General features: G+C 42.1%; 1 pseudogene across 1 annotated transcript; it reads left to right on the forward strand.

Moving 5' to 3' along the window:
- Positions 1 to 3,220: 3,220 nt before the first annotated feature.
- Positions 3,221 to 10,621, forward strand: LOC308513998 (antigen WC1.1-like; annotated as a pseudogene). The gene is made up of 5 exons: positions 3,221 to 3,294; positions 3,442 to 3,511; positions 8,463 to 8,583; positions 8,662 to 8,972; positions 10,257 to 10,621. The product of its transcript is annotated as an antigen WC1.1-like (transcript).
- Positions 10,622 to 12,538: the final 1,917 nt, after the last annotated feature.

Below are 12,538 nucleotides of genomic sequence, written 5' to 3' on the forward strand. Positions count from 1 at the left end.
AGACAGAATGAGCAAATTTTGTTTACTGGTGTCAGCTTGTGCACAATGATACCTCAAATATGAGAATCAGGGAACCAAAAGCTGGCCAGGCAGTGACTGCTAGAATAATAAGCTTTTTCTCTGATTCCCTGCTCATGAATCAAGCATGCAGTCCCAAGTGGACAAAATTCTTCTACTTTGTCTTAGTTGGAGAAAGAATGTTTTATTGGCTTACTCTCTCCTTACCTCCCTGTACCTGAGACAAGAAGGTCAATTTCAAGAGACCTATGGGAAGCACTTCAAAACTTGTGAGAGAGAGACATTAATAAAGGTCAATAGAGAGAAGGAAGAGTGAGTCCTAAGCAATGGAGACAGTGGGGTTAAAATGGAAAGAGAAATTCCCTCAAGTCGAGGGGCAGGAGAGAACAGCAGTGGGATATTAAGATTAGGTCAAATTTGCTATTTATTTTTTGTGCCAGGCTATATCCCCTCCTAGCCCAATGGTAATAAATGTTGACCACAAAAAAATAAGCTTTTGATAGCAATGTTTTAGAGGAGTAAGAAGCAGCAAAATGTCCACACATTACATGGTGAAATGGGCCAGAAAGAAGATAGGCACAGAAAAAAACAGATAGAGGACTCAACAAAAACACACTTTCAGGAAGTAGTAGAAGTAGCCCAAATACACCCAAGAGCCATTAGAGTCCAGCCGGTGAGGCTCAGTGATTGAGAATTGAATTATGAACCAGGAGGTCAAGGTTTGATTCCCGGTGAGGGCACATATCTGTGTTGCAGGCTCAGTCTCCAGTGTGGGGCATTCAGGAAGCAGCCAATCAATGATTCTCTCTCATCATTGATGTTTCTGTCTCTCTATCCCTCTCTCTTCCTCTCTGAAATCAATAAAAAATATATTTTAGGTTTAAAAAGAACCATCAGAAGTATACAGAGCTATTGGTTCAAATCACTTTCATTTCTTATTATTCAAAGGACTTGCAAACTTAGATATGTTATATGTAGATAGCATATTTGTTCCCAGAAGATGTGTGAACTCTGTTAATTTTCCCAGGAAGTTCAAAAGGTTAGCAAGCCTGACCCTACTCTGTATAATATGTGACCCTATTATCCTAACACAGCAGCTCAGAAATATAGGACCTCATTCCCTTTCTCTTCTACTGATAGGCACACATTAGGATAGAATTTGGGGATAATGTAGGCACTTTTTGCATGTAAGGGTTTATCATTTGATTATCCTGTACTCCTAGCTTGGATCTAGGAAGCTACTTCAATTCTTCAAAATGAGCAAGCAACTGAGAGATTGTGGAATAGAGAATAATTTTACAGAGAGAGTATAACTACTTATCATAGAGCTATTTTCCACAGTGGTATGCAGCAGTCCCTTCTAGGAGATGCGTTGAGAAGACTATCCATGTTCATCATGGCCATGCTGAGGGAACAAGACTGGCACAACTCCTAAAGAGTTATTACTAACTCTGACCCTGATCCCAGCTTCCAATATTCCTCTTACCCACCAAGAGACTCATAGTTGCTGATCTTTTTCTATAGCCAGAGGAATTAACTGAAAATTATTTTCCCAACTAAAATCTAACCATACTATGGGATAATTTGAATTGATTTATATTTTCAAAAGATCACTGTACTTGAGAATATAAGAAATTATCTTCATCTGAATTAACCATACAGCACTCATTATATGCTACACCCATTGGCTCAACCATGAAAATACAAAATTGGGCTTAGAAATAAGTTGAGAACTAAGAATCTTCACAGCCCAAGTTACAAATCTGACATAAAATTATTCTACTTTCCTATTCCAATTATGCCTCTTAAATGTATTAAGATAGATTTTATTTAAAAAGCTCTGCCACTAAAGCAAATTCCAGAGTCTATAAAAGGACCCCAAATTATGTAAGACAAGATGATGTAAGTAGGATGGAACTTTTCTGAAATAGTCAAGCATTTTTACTGTGAAGTCATCTTGGAAGGAGGGACACCTCAACTTTGGATCTAGACTCAGCATCTCCCTCAGTCTGACCATAGATCACTCATCTAGGGTTTTACCCAGGTGAAGAAAACATGTATTTGAGTTAAAATGGCTAAGGTGTGAACTGAAAAAGCAGTTGTGTTAAAATTTCTAGAGAGTCACAAAGATTTCTCAATCACACAGAACTGTTCTTAAAGGACCAAAGTATTTATTATTGGACAATTTATTTGAAAATGGAATATAAGTCAGTGTTGTCCTATCTAGACATAGACAATGATATTTTCTAAACCTCTAGTATGGACCAAAATATAACAAAGTTTCAATAGAGGCATATTTGTTCACATGGTATCCCACCATCTCCAAGCTCAGCATTCTCATCTCCAACCTTGTCTTCTTCGTTTAGGAGTTTCTCTTTCTCGATATCTTTTTTTCTTGAGAAATGTAAAAACCAACCTGCAATAGCAAATTCAGGGCCTGGTTATAACTCAGAGACTAAACAGAGCCCTCTAGAGGCATCAGAATCATGGGCAAGATGAAAACAGCATTCCTGGGGCTCCAGATTGAGATCATTTCTGCACAACATAAAACATCAGGAAAATAATTTTAGATACAAACTGTTGGTCTCAGGTGACTGTCTAGGAAATATCTACAATAAGAGACTAAAGACCTCTCTGAATAGCTATTTTACAGTCTATACAAGCAGCAGGGGCATGAAATTAGAGGAAGAAATAATTGTGAATTGCTGTAGACCAATTCCAGCATGTCATAATTTTAAGAGTTTCATCAAAAGGTTGATGAGACTTGGGGACTCAACAGGGTTGAGTTACACATGTAGTCACCATCTGGGAATGGCTAAAGGCTTTTCCCCAAACCTGAATAGGAAACTGTGGCTGCCAGACAGCTAAAGGGCATCTTAATCTACATGTTATTGCCTCCTACTGGCCAAACACCTGAACAGCCGTAGGCTATTCCCCAAACTGACAATGCCTCGGTCCCCTTTGAAACCTTACCCTTTGAAGTGTATTATTGCCACCCTGCCTGAGGACAAATTGTGTGAATAAAAGCAAGGGTCCTAGACAAGGAGGGACTCTCTTCAGTTCCTTTAGCTGAAGGTCCTCTGACCCCCAATGCCTTTCAAAATTGTATCTCGTCTCCGGACTCTTTATTAGTCTCTGGATTTCTATGTCATCTACGCGCAGCTCCTTTTCCAGATTCCTGAACCCTTCTTGATGCTGGGACATGAACCCCGGCAGTGAACATCCTACTTACCCCAATGAGATTGGGCCAAATCACAGCAATGTGGTGATGGGAAGGTACAATCCCATTACCATCTATTCCATGAGGACACTTACAGACCAGACCCCGACTTCCCAGGTGTTCACAAGGATGACCCCAGCCTTTTCTGAAAGTCCTTAAGTGAACATACCTGCTTCAGTTTCTACCGTTTTTCTCCTCCCAAGGAACCCACCACCTTTACACAGGGTATGGCAGCAGATGTTTTATTCGGCCATCAGCTCTGAAATTCTGTGGGTAAGGGCCAGCTTCATGGACATGCAGCCTATGCAGTTGTGCAGAACCTCACGCTGTCGCCATCTTCAAAGTCTTAATCATTTTTGAAAAAGCAATTCATATTTTCTTTTGCATTGGGCCCTGAAATTATGCAACTAGTCCTGCCATGGGTCTTAAGAAAATCTGGAGTAATTATCACCTTTCACCCAAAACCTGTCATCATGAAAAAAATATACTTAGCAGAGTAATTTTAATGTATTAGTAACTTAACAGTGTCAAAATATAGCCTAATATCAATGCCTTGCTGTTTTAATTATATTTTTCACTTTGTCACACCTTAAGTTAACAAAAAAAATTTTTTTTGGTAGCATGTGGTTGTTGTGATTGGGAAAATAAGGTCTCAGGATCAAAATATATGTGTTGCTGTAACTGCAGGAAGGTACCTATCAAAAATCTAGTTATTTCCATTCTCCCAAAAGGTACCTACAAATAACAAAAATGACTTGGGAAGATAACTGCTTTTAATTAAGAAACATGGACCCACTCAAAAATTGTCTTTACAGAAGGATTGGCAATTAAGGACTCAAACTCATCTTCAGGAAATAAGAATAAGAATACAAGAGATTTAATTTCCCTTTTACTTGTTTATGAGGAATTATTCTCTGGGTTACACAATTTGTGGAGCCTGATGTAAAATAAAAATGCAGAGCCTTTTGTCCAAAAACTAACAAGAAGTTTATGATGTGACAGGAGAACAATAAACAAAGTGCGAGGTCCGGTCTTTCTGAGTGTTGTGACCTGTTGCAATTGCACAGGTCTCATTCTCATGAAGGTGTGTCTGAGCATGTCTACCTCATCCATTTCACATAAATAAACTCCAGGAAGAATTTCAGGCACAGAAAACCCTTCATTTTTGTAATTACATTCCATAGTACCTGTCTTCTGTCTGCTAATAATAATGCCTTACTCTGATAGAAATCAAGTAGGTAGAGTGGACCTATCCCTAGGAATGAGGAAAGGGTCATCCTGGATCAAATAGTGTCCTTTTTTTTTTTTTTAATCCTCCCCAAAGGATATTTTTCCATTGATTTTTAGAGAGAGTGGAAGAGAGGGGGAAAGACAGAGAGAAACATTGAGGTGAGAAAAACACATCACTTGGTTGCCTCCAGCACACGCCCGACCAGGGCCCGGGTGGGGGAGAAGCCTGCAACCAAGGTACATGGCCTTGACCAGAATCAAATCTAGGACCCTTCAGTCTGCAGGCCGACACTCTATCCACTGAGCCAAACTGGCCAGGGCTCGAATAGTGACTTTTTTTAATGACCTTGAGAAAGTCACATTATCTACTTTCAATTATTTTACTTATAGAGTAATATTTAACCATATAATCCCTATCATCTCTTAAGTACTGAATCCCAGAGTGTTTCATTAAACACATTCTAACAACTGATAGATATACCAGCTTCAAAATGTTATAGCATTATTCCCATAACACACAAAATATTCACCAAATACCAAAATATTTCCATAAAATTATATTTCTCAGTTGTCTCTCACCCTAAAGGTTTACAATTTTTAGAGGAAAGAATTAAGATATACAAATTGCCAGTTATAAAAACAGTCATGGGGATGTAAAGTACAACATAGGGAATCTATACATAGAAAAGCCCAGTGACCATTAAGGCGGAACAACCAGAATAACTGGTCACTGTGATGTGCACTGACCACCAGGGGGCAGATGCTCAATGCAGAAGCTGCCCCCGGTGGTCAGTGCACTCCCGCAGTGGGAGCACCACTCAGCCAGAAGCGAGGCTCACGACTGGCGAACACAGTGGTGGAGGCGGGAGCCTCTCCTACCTCTGGGGCAGGGCTAAGGAGTAGTGAGCCAAGCGGTAAGGAGCGAGCAAGTTGGCAGTTAGGAGCGAGGGGTCCCAGATTGTGAGAAAGATGTCCCACTGACAGTTTAGGCCCAATTGGCCCAATTGGCCTAAACTGGCAGTCGGACATCCCCCGAGGGGTCCCAGATTGTGAGAGAGAGCAGGCCAGGCTGAGGGACAACCCCCTGTGAATGAATTTCGTGCATTGGGCCTCTAGGATAGTCAGTAATTACATTTGGTGTCAGATAGTTACTGGACTTATTGGGGTGATCACTTCATAAGGTATATAAATGTCTAATCACTATGTTGTACACCTGAAACTAATATTGTATATTAATTGTAATTAAACAATAAAATAAAAAATTCTTTTTAGAAGTTTTACAGTGGTTTGTTTGTTTGTTTGTTTGTTTTGTTTTGTTTTTGTTGAACCAGATATCTTGGTTTGAGAAATACAGTCACATTATCTCTACATAAACACATATCTGAAACTATTAGAGCAACTATACACATGGAGAACTCAGTCTATTTCTTCTTCTCTGAGGTTATGAGGCAGTCACTGGAGAAATGGTCCTTCGGTTCTCAGAGGATGGTCTTTAGAAAACCAGACCCTCCTTTTCAGAGGACTGAGGTTGCAATTTCCCAGAGCTCTCTATTTCCTTCATTGTTTCCTTCACACAAGACCTTCTTACCCTCATCCCTATCCCAAGAGCAGATTGGCCTGCCTTGCCCGGAGCATGTCCAAAACCAGCTTTGTCTTCATACTCCTTGGCACACAATGGCAGCTTGGCCACAGAATCATCTAACAGGTTTTTTTAAAAAACATCTTAAGAACAGACATGAAAAGGGAAATTTTCACATGTGAAAATTAGATAAGCCTTCAGAACAAAATCTCAGACAAAGTATTTTCTTTCTAGAGAGAAGATTCAATGTCCCCTGGGGGTCAGAGAGAGATGCTGAGATCTGCAGAGAGCTATGGTTCTGAGGTGGGACACAGGAATGCTGTGTGTAGATGCTTTGCCTGCAGATGTTGCAAATAACTCCAGATGATGGTTTGTGGTCAGAAGAACATGTGAGAGAGGGCAAAGGACATCCACCTGATTCCAACTGTTTCTCTTCTCCAATGTCCTGGTCATCGTTGATGTCCTCACATGCAGCCTTACATAGATATGTACATGAAGGCAAGATAGAGACAAAGGCTCTGAATCAGAAACTCATATCTTGAAACACCTTTAGCTAGAACCACCTTTGAAGTCTCTGGAGCTGCTCTCAGCCCATCAGAGCCTCTATCCCTTCGTGAATATACCCAGAATTTTTGACCCAGTCCTGTGTCCCCCACCCCTGGTGCTGAAGTCGCTGCTGTCATATATGATACCAATTTTCGTCGGCACTCCTGATCCAAAGTCACTGAGACTTAGAGTCCACAGAAGTATAGGTATCATTTTCCAGAAATGTAATAAGGACAAGATGCAGATTCAGCATCCCACATCACAATGGGCCCCTTCTCATCCACTGCCCACAAGCTCTCCTCATCCTCATCTCTTTTCTAGAACCTACCTTGACACTTTATTTTCTCACTGCACTGCTGGATTGCCAAGAACATGAGAAAAAGAAGCAGGCAGGGCCCCACGATGAAACCGAAGATAGCTATCACAAATAAAATCCTAGTGCCAGCATCTGAGCCTAATTGGGTCCCGAAAGAAAACATATCCTCTGGATGGGAAAGGACATGGGGGAATCCTGCCCCTTCCTGTCACCTGTTGGATGCTCAGGTTAGTGAAGTCACAGCTTCAGGCACAATGGGAGATTGTGAGAGCCTAGCGGGGACTGGCCCAGCCCCTCTCCTTTATAAACCTCAGCCCCATCCTACGCTACCCAGAAAAGCTACATAAGAGAATTCTAAGGAATATCAGGAAGCTTCACAACTGCCACAGATTTGGGGTTCAGAAGCATCATATCTTGCCCCCTTCTCAGAGATAGAGCGCATCCACATCAGAGCCGGGAGAAAGATCAGAGGACTCCTGGTCAGGATGAGAGTATCCCCAAAGGGAACAACACCCATGTGCATGGCAAGTGATCTAGTTCCCCAATTTTTCTGCCCCAACTCAACCCAAGAAAAGCCCTCCTGAGTAGGGACTCCTTATCCTTTTCTGAAGAGTCAAGGGTCCCCCAGGGCACATTCAGTTCTGTGTGAAATGTGTGCACGAGAGAGAATCTTAGACTATCTCTCCTATCACATGGAGCAGAATGAAGAGAACACTGTGTCTACTTAAAATGTAAGGCAAACTTTTCCCTATTGTCTGGACAGCAACCATTACCAGAAAGTAGACACATTCACCTTGTATTCATTCTTGGGATGCCTTAAGCCCCCCTCATCCAAAGTGCCTGCCAAAATCCATCAGATCAGGACATAGACTCACCTAGTGTAAGAACACTTACAGGTCAGGCAAGTACTTTTGGAAAGAACATTTTTACTTTCTTACCTTGTTTCTCATGGCTGCCATAACAAATTGCCACAAACTGAGTGACTCAAGACAGAAATTTGTTCTCTCACAGTTCTGGAGGCTCCAAGTCCAAAACCAAGGTGTCAACAGGGCCTTGCTCTCTCTGGAGGCTTCAGGGAAAAATCCTCCCTTGCCTCTTCCTAGTTTCCTGTGCTTGTTGGCAATCCCTGGTGTATCTTAGCTTATAAAGGTATCACTCTAATCTTTGCTTCCATCATCAAGTGTCATTCTCCTTGGGTGTCTCTCATTTTCACATGGTGTTCTCTCTGTGTCTGTGTCTAAATGTCTCTCTTCTTATAAGAACAGTAGATATTGGATGAGGGACCACTCTAATCCAGCAAGATCTCATCTTAACTTGATTGCATCTAATCCAGCAAGATCTCATCTTAACTTGATTGCATTTGGAAATAAGGTCACATTTTGAAGTTTTGGATGGACATGAATTTTGTAGGGACACTCTTCAACTTAGTACATACCTCATCTTCAAAACTATCAAAACTAATTCTCCTTTACAGATTATTAATCCAAAGCACAGGCCTCTCCACTTAACAGGGCACCTCACTCCAGTATCCTCTTCACCCTGTTGTCTACAAGTGCTGGCCTGTGGGGAGGACTATTTCTGTAGGAAACCAGACACAGGTGCTGCCCCAGTGTGACTCCATGTCTGCACCAGCAGGCTCTGCAGCCTCAGAGGAGAGCCCTGCCAGCTGCTCAGGTGAGGGCTCCACCAAGACCAGAACACCCTCCTCTTTCCCTGTGTAAATACCCCATTGGCCTGACTCTCTCTCCTCAGACAGGGGACAGCTCCGCCTGGTGGATGGGGGCGGTCCCTGTGCCGGCAGAGTGGAGATCCTTCACCAGGGCTCCTGGGGCACCATCTGTGATGACAGCTGGGACCTGAACGATGCCCAGGTGGTGTGCAGACAGCTGGGCTGTGGAGAGGCCCTCAGTGCCTCAATGCTCACTTCGGGCAAGGATCAGGCCAGATCTGGCTGGATGACGTGAACTGCACAGGAAAGGAGTCCCACCTGTGGAAGTGCCCTTCCCGGGGCTGGGGACAGCACGACTGCTGGCACAAGGAGGACGCGGGGGTCATCTGCTCAGGTCTCACTGCATATTGTCGATAGGTTGGGGGGAGAGGTGGAGGGCCTGAGGTTCGGAGTCTGAGCCCTGAGTGGTGTTGCTGAAAGGGCCACAGATTCTGTCTTACTGGCAGGAATGGAGATTGGTGCTTTCATTTCCTCCTGCACCAGCGGAGGCTCTGATCCGTTCTGTCTCAGCAATATCCCTGACAAAGCCATTTCTTACAGAGTTCCCATTGGAAGCAGGGCTTACTCTTCAGTTGCCTCCAGTGGTAAAATCTTTTGACCTACTGTACTCGTTTTCCATTTGTTGCTGTAACAAATTATCACATAATTAGTGGTTTAAAGCAATGGATATATACAGTACTACCGACTGTTCCATAGGCTAGATGTCCAACACAGATCTCCCTGGGCTGAATTCAAGGTGTCAGTGGGGTTGCATCCATTCTGAGACTCTGGGGAAGAATTTAGTTCTTGTCTTTTCAAGCTCTAGAAACTTGCATGTATTCCTTGGTGTATAGCCCCTTCCTTCATCATCAGACCAACAATGTTAGATATCTCTAACCATTCTTTCATAGTCACATTTCCCTCTCACCAAAGCCAGGAAAGGTATTCCACATTTAGGGAGAGTGGGTCTAAGGTAGTGGTTCTCAACCTTCTGGCCCTTTAAATACAGTTCCTCATGTTGTGACCCAACCATAAAATTATTTTCGTTGCTACTTCATAACTGTCATGTTACTACTGTTACGAATCGTAATGTAAATATCTGATATGCAGGATGGTCTTAGACGACCCCTGTGAAAGGGTCGTGCAACCACCAAAGGGGTCGCGACCCACAAGTTGAGAACCGCTGGGGAGTAGACTGAGCTCACCCGGTTAATACACCATCCCAGGTTAATCTCACCAAGCTCATTATCTTAATCACATCTGTAAAGTCCCTTTCGCCATGTTAGGAAACATATTCACAGATTCCAGAGGGTAGGATGTAGGAATTTGGGGTCTGTTATTCTGTCTACCACCCACTCTCCACACTTCCTTTCACATACTCTGTCAGAAGGTTTGTCAGCAAGCGGCATTCAGCTTTTCCTCCCTGCGGAAGGCCCAGGTTGGTGATCCTCTCTCCACTACATCATTGAAGTAGAGATAGGCAGACACAAATGGACAAAGTCAGGGAAAAGGGACACAGCGTTCTATGTTGCCACTTAGGGGTGTCTCCTCAGCAGTCAGCGACAAGTGTTCACAAGCTCTGGGAGAGAGCGTTGAGTGGAAAGCTCACTGAACCCTGTTTCCCCTCTTCCACTTTCAGAGTTCCTGGCCCTCAGGATGGTGAGCAAGGACCAGGAGTGTGCTGGGTGGCTGGAAGTTTTCTACAACGGGACATGGGGCAGTGTCTGCTTCAGCCCCATGGAAGCCACAACCTTGTCCACGATCTGCAGACACCTTGGCTGTGGGGACAGTGGGACCCTGGACTCTTCTGTTGATTTTAGGAAAGGTTCTAGACCCCGGTGGGTAGATGGAATCCGGTGTCGGAAAACTGATACCTCTCTCTGGCAATGTCCTTCTGACCCTTGGAAATACAGTTCATGCCTTCCAAGAGATGAAGCTTATATCACGTGTGCAGGTGAATTACTGTCTGTTTCTATATGTCCGTGCCACCCCTGTAGGATATAGTTAGTGAGACTTTATATTTTCAAATCTAAGAAATAAGTGTACAAAACTTCACTGAATGAAGATGAGTTAATCTACACATTGCAATCATGTTTCAAAGGAAAAAATAAGGAAATCTGTGCTGACAGCAGTTTATGAGAAAAATATCAGGAATTCCACTGAACATGTGGAGAGCATGACTAATACTCTGATTAACTTTCTAAGGGATGGCTAGCACATTATTAGTTAAAAGATATATCCTGCTCCTTAAAGTAAGTAAGGGACAGAGCAGAGAATCTATCCTAATTCTCTGTCTCTTAAACTCATGGTATTTACTTTGAACTATGTGGAGAAAAAGGAACCCTCCTGCACTGCTGGTGGGAATGCAGACTGGTGCAGCCACTGTGGAAGACAGTATGGAGTTTCCTCAAAAAGTTAAAAATGGAACTCCCATTTGACCCAGTAATTCCACTCCTAGGACTACATCCCAAGAAACCAGAAACATCAATCAGAAAGGATATATGCATCCCTATGTTCATAGCAGCACAATTTACCAGAGCTAAGATTTGGAAACAACCTAAGTGCCCATCAGCAGATGAGTGAATTAAAAACCTGTGGTACATCTACACAATGGAATATTATGCCTCTATAAAAAAGAAGGAACTTTTACCATTTGCAACAACATGAATGGAACTGGAGAGCATTATTCTAAGTGAAATAAGCCAGTCGGAGAAAGATAAATATCACGTGATCTCACTCATATGTAATGATCAACATAATTTGATGAACAAGAATAGATTGATCTAGAGACAAATGGTAGGAAAGGGTGGGCTAGAGAGCAACTAAAGGACTTGTATGCATACATATTAGCATAACCAATGGACACAGACACTGGGGTGGTGGGGGCTTGCCCGGGGTGGGTAATGGCTAGGGTGGGGGGGACAATTGGGGAAAAAGGAGATATATGTAAAACTTTAAAATTATACAGGGTACAAGAAAAGCCTAAAGTGACTAAAATTAAGTTATAAAGGGTGTTCCAAAATTCATGCAAGAAGTAATTTTGATAGAAAACACAGGTTTATAATTAATAATTGTAAATTTTTATTGATTCATAAAGTATACAGTATAGGGTGATGTATGGAATAGCATATCAGGTAAATGGCCTCCACAGCTTTGCTGGCACATGTGCACTCATTTGTTGAAATTTTCCATGACCGTTTTTGCATAAATGTGGCTGAATTTCGATGAGCCTCATTTTCATCTTGATGGCTTGGTTAATTGACAAAATTGTTGCATTTGGGGTTCAGAAAATCCACGAGTGATTGTTGAGAAACAAATGCATCCACAACCTGTCACTGTTTGGTGCAGATTTTGGGCTGGAGGCATCATTGGACTATTCTTCTTCGAAAATGCGGCTGTTCAGGCAGTAACAGTTAATGGTGCTCACTATCATGACATGATAATCCAGTTTTTATGTATGCTATTCCATACATAACCTTATGCTGTATACTTTATTAATCAATAAAAAATTTACAATTTTTAATTATAAACCTGTGTTTTCTATCAAAATTACTTCTTGCGTGAATTTTGGGACACCCTTAGAACTAGTCCATCACCACAAAAGAACTGCTTTATGCTACCTCTTTTGTTCACACTTACTTCCCACCCTACCTCACTCCTATCCCTATCATCTGGCAACTGCTAATCTGTTCTCCATGTGTATAGTTTTGTCATCTTGATAATGTTATATAAATGGAATCATATAACCTTTGTATATAACCTTTTACAATTGACTTTTTTCACTAAGCATAATATTCTTGAAGCCCATTCATGTTGTTATATGTATCAATAGGTCATTTCTTTATATTGCTGAAAAGTATTCCATTGTATGGATGCATCAGAGTTTGTTCAACCATTGACCCATTGAAGACATTTGGACTG

This window comes from Myotis nattereri, assembly GCF_964212035.1.
Source record: "Myotis nattereri genome assembly, chromosome: 2".
Classification (NCBI taxonomy): domain Eukaryota; kingdom Metazoa; phylum Chordata; class Mammalia; order Chiroptera; family Vespertilionidae; genus Myotis; species Myotis nattereri.